The sequence below is a fragment of the Brachionichthys hirsutus genome, chromosome 5 (genome assembly GCF_040956055.1).
Source record: "Brachionichthys hirsutus isolate HB-005 chromosome 5, CSIRO-AGI_Bhir_v1, whole genome shotgun sequence".
NCBI lineage: Eukaryota > Metazoa > Chordata > Actinopteri > Lophiiformes > Brachionichthyidae > Brachionichthys > Brachionichthys hirsutus.
The window spans coordinates 15,982,842-15,994,930 of record NC_090901.1 but is presented as its reverse complement, the minus strand read 5'-3'; positions in this window follow the sequence as shown (position 1 = coordinate 15,994,930).

The window sequence follows — 12,089 nt, the reverse complement described above, 5'->3', positions numbered from 1 at the left end:
TTATTGAGGACGAGAAGAAAAAAGTAACTTAAAGTAATAAGTAACTAGTTACTTTTAGCAGGGAGTAATAAGTAAAATAAAGTAATTACTTTTTTCAGCAAGTAACTGGTAATAAGTAATATATTACTGATCTTGAGTAACTTTCCCAACACTGCTTATAGGAGGGTGTAATCAGGTTGTTGTTTGTGCTCCCTCTGGGAGCTAAATCTTTGAAGGTGTTTAGTCAGGTATGCAGGGATTGAGGGCAGAGTTGCCCTCGTTCAGCCCCTCTTTGACTATGCTAGCACCTCCTGGTATTCAAACATCAAAGTGTCCCTGAAAACCAGGCTCCAAACCTCCCAAAACAAACTGATTCGGCTACTCCTCAATCTGGGGCCCATGACCCACCTTCTTCCTGGACATTTTGCTAGCCTAAAATGGCTCAGGGTAGAAGACAGGGTTAAACAACTCAAAATGGGATTGGCATTTAAAATAGTCAATGCAGCTCTGCCCTCAGTCCCCTCAATCCCTGCATACCTGAATAAACACCTCCACAGATTTAGTGACACCCACAGCCACAACACTAGAGGGAGCTCAAACAACAACCTGATTACCCCCTCCTAGAGGACTAACATGGGTGAATCATCTTTTTACAATACTGCCCCCAAGGGTGGAACTGTTTGACTCCTGCCCTCAAAACATGCACCTCTTTGGCCTCCTTCAAAACGGCCCAAAAAATACACCTTTCAGGGGGGCAGAAACGGAGATAGTCATCACGACTCTCTCCGGATCGATGATCAATGATTTATGTACGAAGGACTTTCAACGGAAACAAGACCGCAAGGGCTTTTTTTGAAATGCTCCTCTTAGACAGGATGTTTGACTGTACTTTGTGGTGTTGGTTGGAAATAAGGAGGCAGTAGCAGTTCCAACCACTGAACTTTATCAGCACATCCTTAAAACATCTTTAGTACATCGCTCGAACATCCACGCTACATTCTTCTTCTCTCGTTCTTTTTTTCTGTTCTCTCTCTTCTTCTGCAGTCCCTATTTCTGAGCATCCGAGTACATGCGCCATCTTGTGGCGAAAGCATAGAACACAACATACTTGTACTGTAATACATGTTACTGTTTAACTGTACTTGTACTGTAATACATGCTACTGTTTAACTGTACTTGTACTGTAATACATGCTACTGTTTCATAATCCGGACTCATTATTAGCTTCATACCTCCAATATGAGCTAAAAGTGAAGTGAAAATGGAGAATTCTAACATCTGCATATTCAGATCACATGTCAACAGTAAAACATACTATATATATATATGTAAAATAATCTAAATATGATTAGTTGACAGATTCTCTCACTTGCAAACTGGAGCTTTTCTCTACATACAAACGCAAAAATAAATACATACAAAATGTAAATACCACTCCAGTTTTAAGATGATTATTATCACTTTCTTCCTGTGTCACTCTTCTAATATTTCTTTCTATGCCAGGCTAATGTGTATTAAAACTTTAATGTGTCAAGATCCAAATGTATGACGCAGTATTAGCAGTCTATAAGATATTCATGAAGTTTTTAATAAAGCACAGCGGCCTGTAAGCGTCTGCACTTATAGACCTGGGAGAATATGAATATGCTATCAGCTTCTCGTATGGTATGGACTGAAGTTGGCATGGGAGATTTAAAATATGTGATTATGTATATTTTAAGAATCATCTAATGTGACCCTTCACCTTCTTAAAATGGTTACCGAGGTTGGGGAGCGATGGATAGTTCAGCTTCAAATTGAGTTTCAATTTAACTCAAAGATATTTTCAACTTATTTCACTCTTTGTGTCAGACAATAAGATGAGGTCTGCTACATATGCAGCATATAAGAAAAGTGTTTATATGAAATACTAAGTACATTGCTAAGCAAACTGGTACTTTTCCCTGTATTAATGTACGCCCGCTGATTCCAGTAGGAGCTGTAATTCCTATCTATCAGCGAGGACATGTAGGCATCTACTTGAAGAATCCACAATTTCTGAAATGTAGATTCTTCACGCACATCATCGACCAGATCACGGTAGATTTATAAAACTAGAAAAGCACTCAGAGAGCAGCTCGTCGCCCTCCTAACTGGATCTACACCGTCCACACGGTGATCTGGATCAGCACCAGAAGGTTCTAGATTGTTCTTGGTATCTTTATACACCAACCAAGAAAAGAAGGCCCACCAGCGCCTGTACTTTCTGAGGAGGCTGAGGCGAGCAGGTATGGGCGCCCCGGTCCTGACGTCCTTCTGCAGGTGTGCGGTGGAGAGTGTCCTCTCATCCTGCATCACGGTGTGGTACGGCAACTGCTCTGCTGCAGACAGGAAGGCCCTGCAGACAGGAAGGCCCTGCAGACAGGAAGGCCCTGCAGACAGGAAGGCCCTGCAGACAGGAAGGTCCTGCAGACAGGAAGGCCCTGCAGCGGGTGGTTAAATCGGCCCAAAGGACTTCGGAGAGCAGCCTACCCACCGTGAGTGACATCTACAGCAGGAGGTGCAGGAAAAAGGCAACCTGCATCATGAAGGACCCCACCCACCCTGCACACGGACTGTTTGGCCCCTCCCATCATGAAGGATCCCACCCACCCTGCACACGGACTGTTTGACCCCTCCCATCATGAAGGACCCCACCCACCCTGCACACGGACTGTTTGACCCCTCCCATCATGAAGGATCCCACCCACCCTGCACACGGACTGTTTGACCCCTCCCATCATGAAGGACCCCACCCACCCTGCACACGGACTGTTTGACCCCTCCCATCATGAAGGATCCCACCCACCCTGCACACGGACTGTTTGACCCCTCCCATCATGAAGGACCCCACCCACCCTGCACACGGACTGTTTGACCCCTCCCATCATGAAGGACCCCACCCACCCTGCACACGGACTGTTTGACCCCTCCCATCATGAAGGACCCCACCCACCCTGCACACGGACTGTTTGACCCCTCCCATCATGAAGGATCCCACCCACCCTGCACACGGACTGTTTGACCCCTCCCATCATGAAGGATCCCACCCACCCTGCACACGGACTGTTTGACCCCTCCCATCATGAAGGACCCCACCCACCCTGCACACGGACTGTTTGACCCCTCCCATCATGAAGGACCCCACCCACCCTGCACACGGACTGTTTGGCCCCTCCCATCATGAAGGATCCCACCCACCCTGCACACGGACTGTTTGGCCCCTCCCATCATGAAGGACCCCACCCACCCTGCACACGGACTGTTTGACCCCTCCCATCATGAAGGATCCCACCCACCCTGCACACGGACTGTTTGACCCCTTCCATCATGGAAGGACCCCACCCACCCTGCACATGGACTGTTTGGCCCCTCCCATCATGAAGGACCCCACCCACCCTGCACACGGACTGTTTGACCCCTCCCATCATGAAGGACCCCACCCACCCTGCACACGGACTGTTTGACCCCTCCCATCATGAAGGACCCCACCCACCCTGCACACGGACTGTTTGGCCCCTCCCATCATGAAGGACCCCACCCACCCTGCACACGGACTGTTTGACCCCTCCCATCATGAAGGATCCCACCCACCCTGCACACGGACTGTTTGACCCCTCCCATCATGAAGGATCCCACCCACCCTGCACACGGACTGTTTGGCCCCTCCCATCATGAAGGACCCCACCCACCCTGCACACGGACTGTTTGGCCCCTCCCATCATGAAGGACCCCACCCACCCTGCACACGGACTGTTTGACCCCTCCCATCATGAAGGACCCCACCCACCCTGCACACGGACTGTTTGACCCCTCCCATCATGAAGGACCCCACCCACCCTGCACACGGACTGTTTGACCCCTCCCATCATGAAGGACCCCACCCACCCTGCACACGGACTGTTTGACCCCTCCCATCATGAAGGACCCCACCCACCCTGCACACGGACTGTTTGACCCCTCCCATCATGAAGGACCCCACCCACCCTGCACACGGACTGTTTGACCCCTCCCATCATGAAGGATCCCACCCACCCTGCACACGGACTGTTTGACCCCTCCCATCATGAAGGACCCCACCCACCCTGCACACGGACTGTTTGACCCCTCCCATCATGAAGGACCCCACCCACCCTGCACACGGACTGTTTGACCCCTCCCATCATGAAGGACCCCACCCACCCTGCACACGGACTGTTTGACCCCTCCCATCATGAAGGACCCCACCCACCCTGCACACGGACTGTTTGACCCCTCCCATCATGAAGGACCCCACCCACCCTGCACACGGACTGTTTGACCCCTCCCATCATGAAGGACCCCACCCACCCTGCACACGGACTGTTTGACCCCTCCCATCATGAAGGACCCCACCCACCCTGCACACGGACTGTTTGACCCCTCCCATCATGAAGGATCCCACCCACCCTGCACACGGACTGTTTGACCCCTCCCATCATGAAGGACCCCACCCACCCTGCACACGGACTGTTTGACCCCTCCCATCATGAAGGACCCCACCCACCCTGCACACGGACTGTTTGGCCCCTCCCATCATGAAGGATCCCACCCACCCTGCACACGGACTGTTTGGCCCCTCCCATCATGAAGGACCCCACCCACCCTGCCATGGACTGTTTGGCCCCTCCCATCTGGGAGGAGGCTGCGCAGCATCAGGGCCAGAACCAGCAGGTTCAGGAACAGCTTCTTTCCTGATGCTGTGAGAGTTGTGAACAGCGAATAACTCTGAGGTCAAATTCACTGCTTCCTCGTTGGACTAACTTTGTTACATTGCTGCTACTGGGGATCGGTGCAATCACTTTTGTGTATATATTTAGTTTTACGTTGAATGAATGTGTGTCTGTTTTGGTGACTGTTTGTTGTGCGCCTCGAGCTGGGACCTGAGTGTTGTTATTCGTTCTTGCATGAGAGTGTTTGAATGACAATAAACATTCTTGGTTCTTGATTCTTGATTCTTGATTCTTGATTCAAAAGTGAATCAGAGTTTATGTGAATTTCAAACAGATTTTTGAATTCATAAATGGGTTTTAATTTTAAAATGTAATATTTCTTTCCTAACATCATTCTGGATCCTATCTGGATGAAATTCGGTGGTGAGATAGAGACCCCCCCCCCCTACACGACTGTCAAAATGTATAAACATCAGTCAATAATCAAACGAGATATTGAGGAACAGATTTTGAAGCTCCATGGACTGCAATAACAAAAATCCAGGATGTCTAGTGGATCATCACCAAAATATATATATATAGATATATATAGATATACAGTAGTCCCTCATTCTCCGCGGGGGTTACGTTCCAAAAACAACCCGCAATAAGTGAAATCCGCAATGTAGTAATCTTTATTTTATTTCAATTATTATACATGTACATAAATGTTTTAAGGCTGTAAAACCCCTCACCACACACTTTATACACGTTTAACAGGCAGGCATTAATCTAAATAGATTGTTTCAGTATTATAGAATGAAACCAAAGATCAAAACCTTTTCAGAACTAAACATTTGTTTGAGAAATATAAATATATAGTACGTACAGTAAACGTTTTCCTGTTAATAATGTTAAGGCGTGCAGGTCGAGGAAAGAGCCGCTTGGAGTGCAGAAGAACAAATATTCTACTCGTGCTGTCTTTAGCCTCTCATGCTGCTTTATTGGATAGCTTAGCACAGCGGAACGGCAGCGGCTACATGTATCAACAGGAAGAAACAAAACCCAAAAGGGACGTGACGTTTATGCTCCTACAAAATAAAAGCCTCTTTTTACACAGAGAATCAGAGCGCTATAAAACAAACGCTTAACAAATAAACATGATAGCTTTTAGAAATAACAAATTTAATTTTAATGATCAACCTACGAGGTTGAACACATGAGAAATGATTAACAGCGACTCGCGCGTATTTCACAGTTCCTCCGACCGCGCCTTCGTCCTTGCGCCGTTTCAAGGCGCGTTCAAGTGCAAAAAAAAAATCTGAAATTGCACCAAAAAAATCCGCGAAGCAGCGAAGTCGCGGAAAATGAACCGCATTATATTGAGGGACGACGGTATATCATGTATCAAAGTCAATCATCTGTTCCTGGTAATGACCAACATTTCCTGAAAATGTCATCAAGATCCGTCTAGAACTGATGGACAGACAGACAGACACGTGCTAAAAAACGTTTGCATTTGAAATGTCCAGCTTCCCTGGAAAGCGAGCCGTCAGCCAATCACTGTTCGCCTCGTCGTTGAAGTTCAGAGTGATGTCATCGAGAAAGAAACACGTCAACATACATGTGGGCCTTCTCATCGGCAGAATCATGCTCCGACTGACAATATATAATCACATCACTGACACACAGGTATAGAAATGCAGTCACCCACCACGCACACACACACGCACGCACACACACACACACACACAGTGCAGGGCCGTGCACTGCAGCAGTGGGGCGGCTGTCAGGTGATGAGCGTCAGTCGTTGGATCCTCTTGGTCCCCGGTGAAGGGAAAGAATCTAGGACAAGCCTCCACAGAGCACACACACACACACACACACACACACACACTCTGTCTCACCCACACACAGACACACACACATGTCCCTCAGGCCATGGCATTGGTGGAAATCACACAGCGCTACAGACAGACACACAAAAGCAGCTTCTAACAGCATGTATGCGATGGATACACACACACACACACACACACACTCACACACACACTCACACTCACACACACTCACACACACACACACACACACACCTACACACTCACACACCTACACACTCACACACACACACACACACCTACACACTCACACACCTACACACTCACACACACACACTCACACACTCACACTCACACTCACACACACTCACACACACACACACACACTCACACTCACACACACACTCACGCACTCACAGACACACACACACACACCTACACACTCACACACCTACACACTCACAAACACACACACACACTCACACTCACACACACTCACACACACACTCACACACACTCACACACACACTCACACACACACACACTCACACACACACTCACGCACTCACACACAGACACACACAGACACAGACACACTCACACACACACACTCACACACACACACTCACACACACACTCACACTCACACACACACTCACGCACTCACACACACACTCATGCACTCTCACGCACTCACACACACACTCACGCACTCACACACACACTCACGCACTCACACACACACACTCTCACACACACACTCACGCACTCACACACACACTCATGCACTCTCACGCACTCACACACACACTCACGCACTCACACACACACTCACGCACTCACACACACACACTCTCACACACACTCACACACACACACACACTCACACACACTCACACACACACTCACGCACTCTCACGCACTCACACACACACACTCTCGCACACACACACACACACACACTCACACACACTCACACACTCACACACACACACACACACACACACACACACACACACTCACACACACTCACGCACTCACACACACACACACACACACACACACACTCACACACACTCACGCACTCACACACACACACACTCACACACACTCACACACACTTACGCACTCTCACGCACTCACACACTCACACACACTCACACACACACACACACACACACTCACGCACTCTCACGCACTCACACACACACTCACGCACTCTCACGCACTCACACACACACACACTCACACACACACACTCTCACACACACACTCACACACACACACACTCACGCACACACACTCACACACACACTCACGCACTCTCACGCACTCACACACACACACACTCACACACACACACACTCACACACACACACTCTCACACACACACTCACACACACACTCACGCACACACACTCACACACACACACTCACACACACACACTCACACACACACACTCACACACACACACACACTCACACACACACACTCTCACACACACACTCACACACACACTCACACACACACACACACACTCACACCGACAGGACCGACCGACAGGACGACCGACGATAGGTCGTCGGTCGTTCCGTTGCTTCTGTGGCCACCTGAGCTGCAGGTGGCCACAGAAGCACAGTTGGAAGGAATGAGCTGATTGCAGGTAACTCCCCCCCCCCCCCACCCACCCACCCAATGGCTGCCTCCCTGCGATCTGCCCAGCGTGGTCCTTCCCTGTAGGAGTCTCAGGAGGTCTGGGTCCAGGATAAAGGACAAGGGGATTGTTAGAGTCAATTTTCAATGTAATGTAACTGTTAGGTGTAGAACAGTCCCATCTGGCGGGCAGCGATGTTTGCCCCCCCCCCTAAAGGTATTGTGATGTCACTGGGTCAAGAGGTGGAGCTACGAAGGTGATAAATAAACAGTTCCGGAAAGCGGAACAGAGTGGGTTTGGAGGAGCGCGCCAGACCGTTTGGTCTCGGCTGCGTCAGAGAGAAAGAATCCGTGCCTCTGCCTGCTTCATTTCGATGCGTTTAAAATTTAATATCACAATGTTAGAGACTTTATCCCTAACATTTATTGGTCCTTCGAGCCGCGAATCCAATATCACGTGAATCCACGGTCCGGAACGTGCGGCAGGAGCGCGGACGCACGCGGTTTTTGCGCTGGCATGGGATGGCCAGTCGGCAACGCAGCGGGTCCTCGGAGAAGGCCCCGTTCACGTTTCGGTCCGACGGGAGATCCGTGTGACGGAAGAACAGCGGGAAATACGCATCGATGGACGAAGGTAAGTAAGGATTAAGATGTTTATGTGTGTGAATGAGTGAGAATGGAGGTCGCGCGCGCATCGCGTGCTTGTCGGTTACGTAGACGGGTTTCGTCTTAAACGTTATCTGTGGAAGAGTAATTAGGTTATCATCGAATACCCCTTGGGTCAATAGATCCTAAAACTGGTGGCGTTTACGCTAGCCATAGAAATTGGTGGAGATTTCTTAAATCCGGGTTATCAGCGAATAAGCCCTTGATCCGTAGCGGTCATAAATCTCGGCTGTTCTTAGAGCAGGCAGGAAGCGGATTCTTCTTAATCCCCCTGCTCTGAAAACAGACAGGCAGGAAGCAGGTTATTAAAGTATAATAAGCCTTGGGCCGCGTAGAACGAGCCCTAAATCGAGCATGGCCATTGAATGTACCGACAAGTAACGTGTGTGTATGTGTGTATGGATGGATACTTGAATGGTGCTTTTAAGCGGAGGAGCACATGGGGAACTGTAACATAAAACGGCATGCTATAAAAAACTAAAATAAAAATTGTGAGCCACAGGATAACTTGGATTGCAGAATGTCTCAGTGAGTTCTGCAGACCTCGACTGGACATTCGTGCAAGGGGGGATAACTTTCCCAGTTGAAGATAAACATCTAGGAAGGTAGATTGTTTGTAAATAGATTATTTCTAGCAGAGAAGAAGGAAAAAGTGATGTTTTGGTAATTAAAGTACGAGAGGATGTTTAATGATGGAGGAGATTTAAGAAGGATTGAGAAGGTCGCTTGGATGAAGTGGAGAAGAACGTCAGAAGGAAGAAGCAGGAACTGGTGAGTATATGGAAAGTATTGAGAATGTGTGGAGGAACAGCTAAGTTGAGGAAAAGAAACCAGAATGTGGTAAGTATTGGAAATGTAACATGTAAGAAATATGATGTGTAAAGATTGTTTTGAGCATTTCAGAAGAGACAAAGACGCAGCATGGCGAAACAGCATGTTGAGACCACATGGCACCTCCAAGATGGAGACCAGGACAACTACAAAATGGAGGTTTAAGCAGAAAACGTCTTTGTGAATTCCAAATTAGCATGACAGAACCACGTCTCTGCAGCCATTGATATGCGGATGGTTCTGGAGACACCCTTTTGTTTGAGAGTTTTGGAAGGCACAAAGAAGGTTGAAGGAGATGTGAGAAGATGAAGCTGAGGAGAAGAAACAAGAGGAGACAAAGGAATGCTGGATGGTGAAGACAGACAAGAGACAAAGACATGCCACATGGCATCGGATGACGCTGCATGGAGACCACAGGCAGGCCACGACGCCAGGATGGTGACCAAGACAAGATCAAAGTGTTTGCACAGAATTAAAAATAAATAAAAATAAAATATCTAATGCCTTTTAGGAAAATCCCAGATCAGCATAGTGGAGGTAAAATCACAAAATGGTGGGTTCAAGGAGGACGACTGACTGAATGCCTGTCTTTTTATGGCTGAGTGGAAATGAGAAGGGCCCTCTCAAGTCCACTCGGTCTTGGGACACGTTTGAAGCTACTCGTCCCCCACCATTTGCTTAGCTAAACACAGGAATGGGGATGTACCAGATCACCCCCCCAACTTTTATGACTCTGTGGAATGCGAGCCACAGGGAGTCATCAAGAACAGACAGTTTAATTAGATTAAAAACTAAGGTAATCTCAGGATCTAAATAAAATCTAAAATAATTGATGATTCAACGGTGAACAGGTAATTGCACAAACACACGCACACATCTAAAGAGACTTTTGACTGTAAGACAGATCACAACTATTGACGGAGTTTAAAGACTGACTTTAGACTGAAGAAAGGTGAGACGACTAGAGACAGACTTGAATCAATTCAGATGTGAATTGGGAACTTGACATTTGTGAATATAACATGTAAATTTAATGCTATTGCTTTTTCTACCATAGCAGGAGAGATCCCGGACTGGACTGGGAGCAGATAAACTCTGCCAACATATGGGTTCTCAATAGTGAAACGTGAAATGAAGGAAGGAAGAGGTTCAAAGATTTTATCGTGTGTCAATAAAGAAATGTGTTTTGTTCTGAGTTGCAAATGCAGATAGCAGCTCCAGGAACACCAGGAGAGACTGCTAAGCTGTGATGCAGAAACGACAGCCAACGGAAGCGCTGTACGGTCGAAAGAACATCTCAGACAAGTAACAGCAGAGGAGAAGCCTGACGGACTGGAGGCGATGAGCCTTCCAGCCAACACATGGCAACCTCAACAGGAGCATCTCAGACAAGCATAGGGTGAGAGGCACATGGAAACTCTTTTGAACTTATTTCATCCCAAATTGAGTGATGTATATAATATGTTGTGAATGTGATGGAAGAGTAGGAATTATTTTGAGACATTGTATTAAACAAGTTAGACTAATGCTGATAGAGTAGACTAGATTTACTAATGGAAGCGAGTTTGAACCATGGAATACTTTCATAGTTCAAACAGGAGGGATTGCACAGCAGTAATTAAATCAATAATTACTCTGGAAGAATAAAAATAATACTAAAAAAAATTGTTTGCTGTATATATGTGTAGAATCACTAAATCCTGTTCCAGTAGCCATAATAACTAGTTATAACGGTAATGATTTTGTGAATCAGGTGGTAAGATGTGAAACAACACGCAGATCAGATGTCACTGTATATCAGAGCGCTAGGCTAGTGTAGAGAAGGCTAAAATGAGGTTTGGCCAATGCACGGAAGAAACCAAAAGCCATGGATGCAGTACATCGATTTGGTGAAGGGAAGAAGTGAAGAGGAAGCGTTGAGTGAATAGATGAAGCACACTTTTTCTGAACGATGTCCAGAGAGCAAATGATCTGCCGAAGTTTTTCTTTGTCCCGACAGGAGGGCGAATCTACAGAGCGTGTTTGGTGTCGGCGTCTTCATGGAAACCATCAGGAAGCAGCAGACGGTCCGGACCGAGGAACGGAGGACCACTCAGGGTCATGCTGACGACACCAACGAGACGTGAACATCCAGAGTTCCTCCTGAATCCATCCGTTGCACTGCAGGAGGAAACGGCTCTTGCCAAACTGATCCAGAGATGCAGACAGGAAGTCTGATCAGAGAGAGGTGGTGAGAGATTGAATCACACTCATTTTAAGATCCGTGAGGAAGAGACCCTCACAGTGTAACGCAGGACAAGAACACTGACAGTGAAGCTGAATCACTCTTCAAGAAGATTTGCTGATGGACAAGGAACGACAACAACCAGACTGACCTAACACCAAGAACAGTTTGCATTTTCCAAAGTGTAATCTGTTTGAATGTTTGTCTAG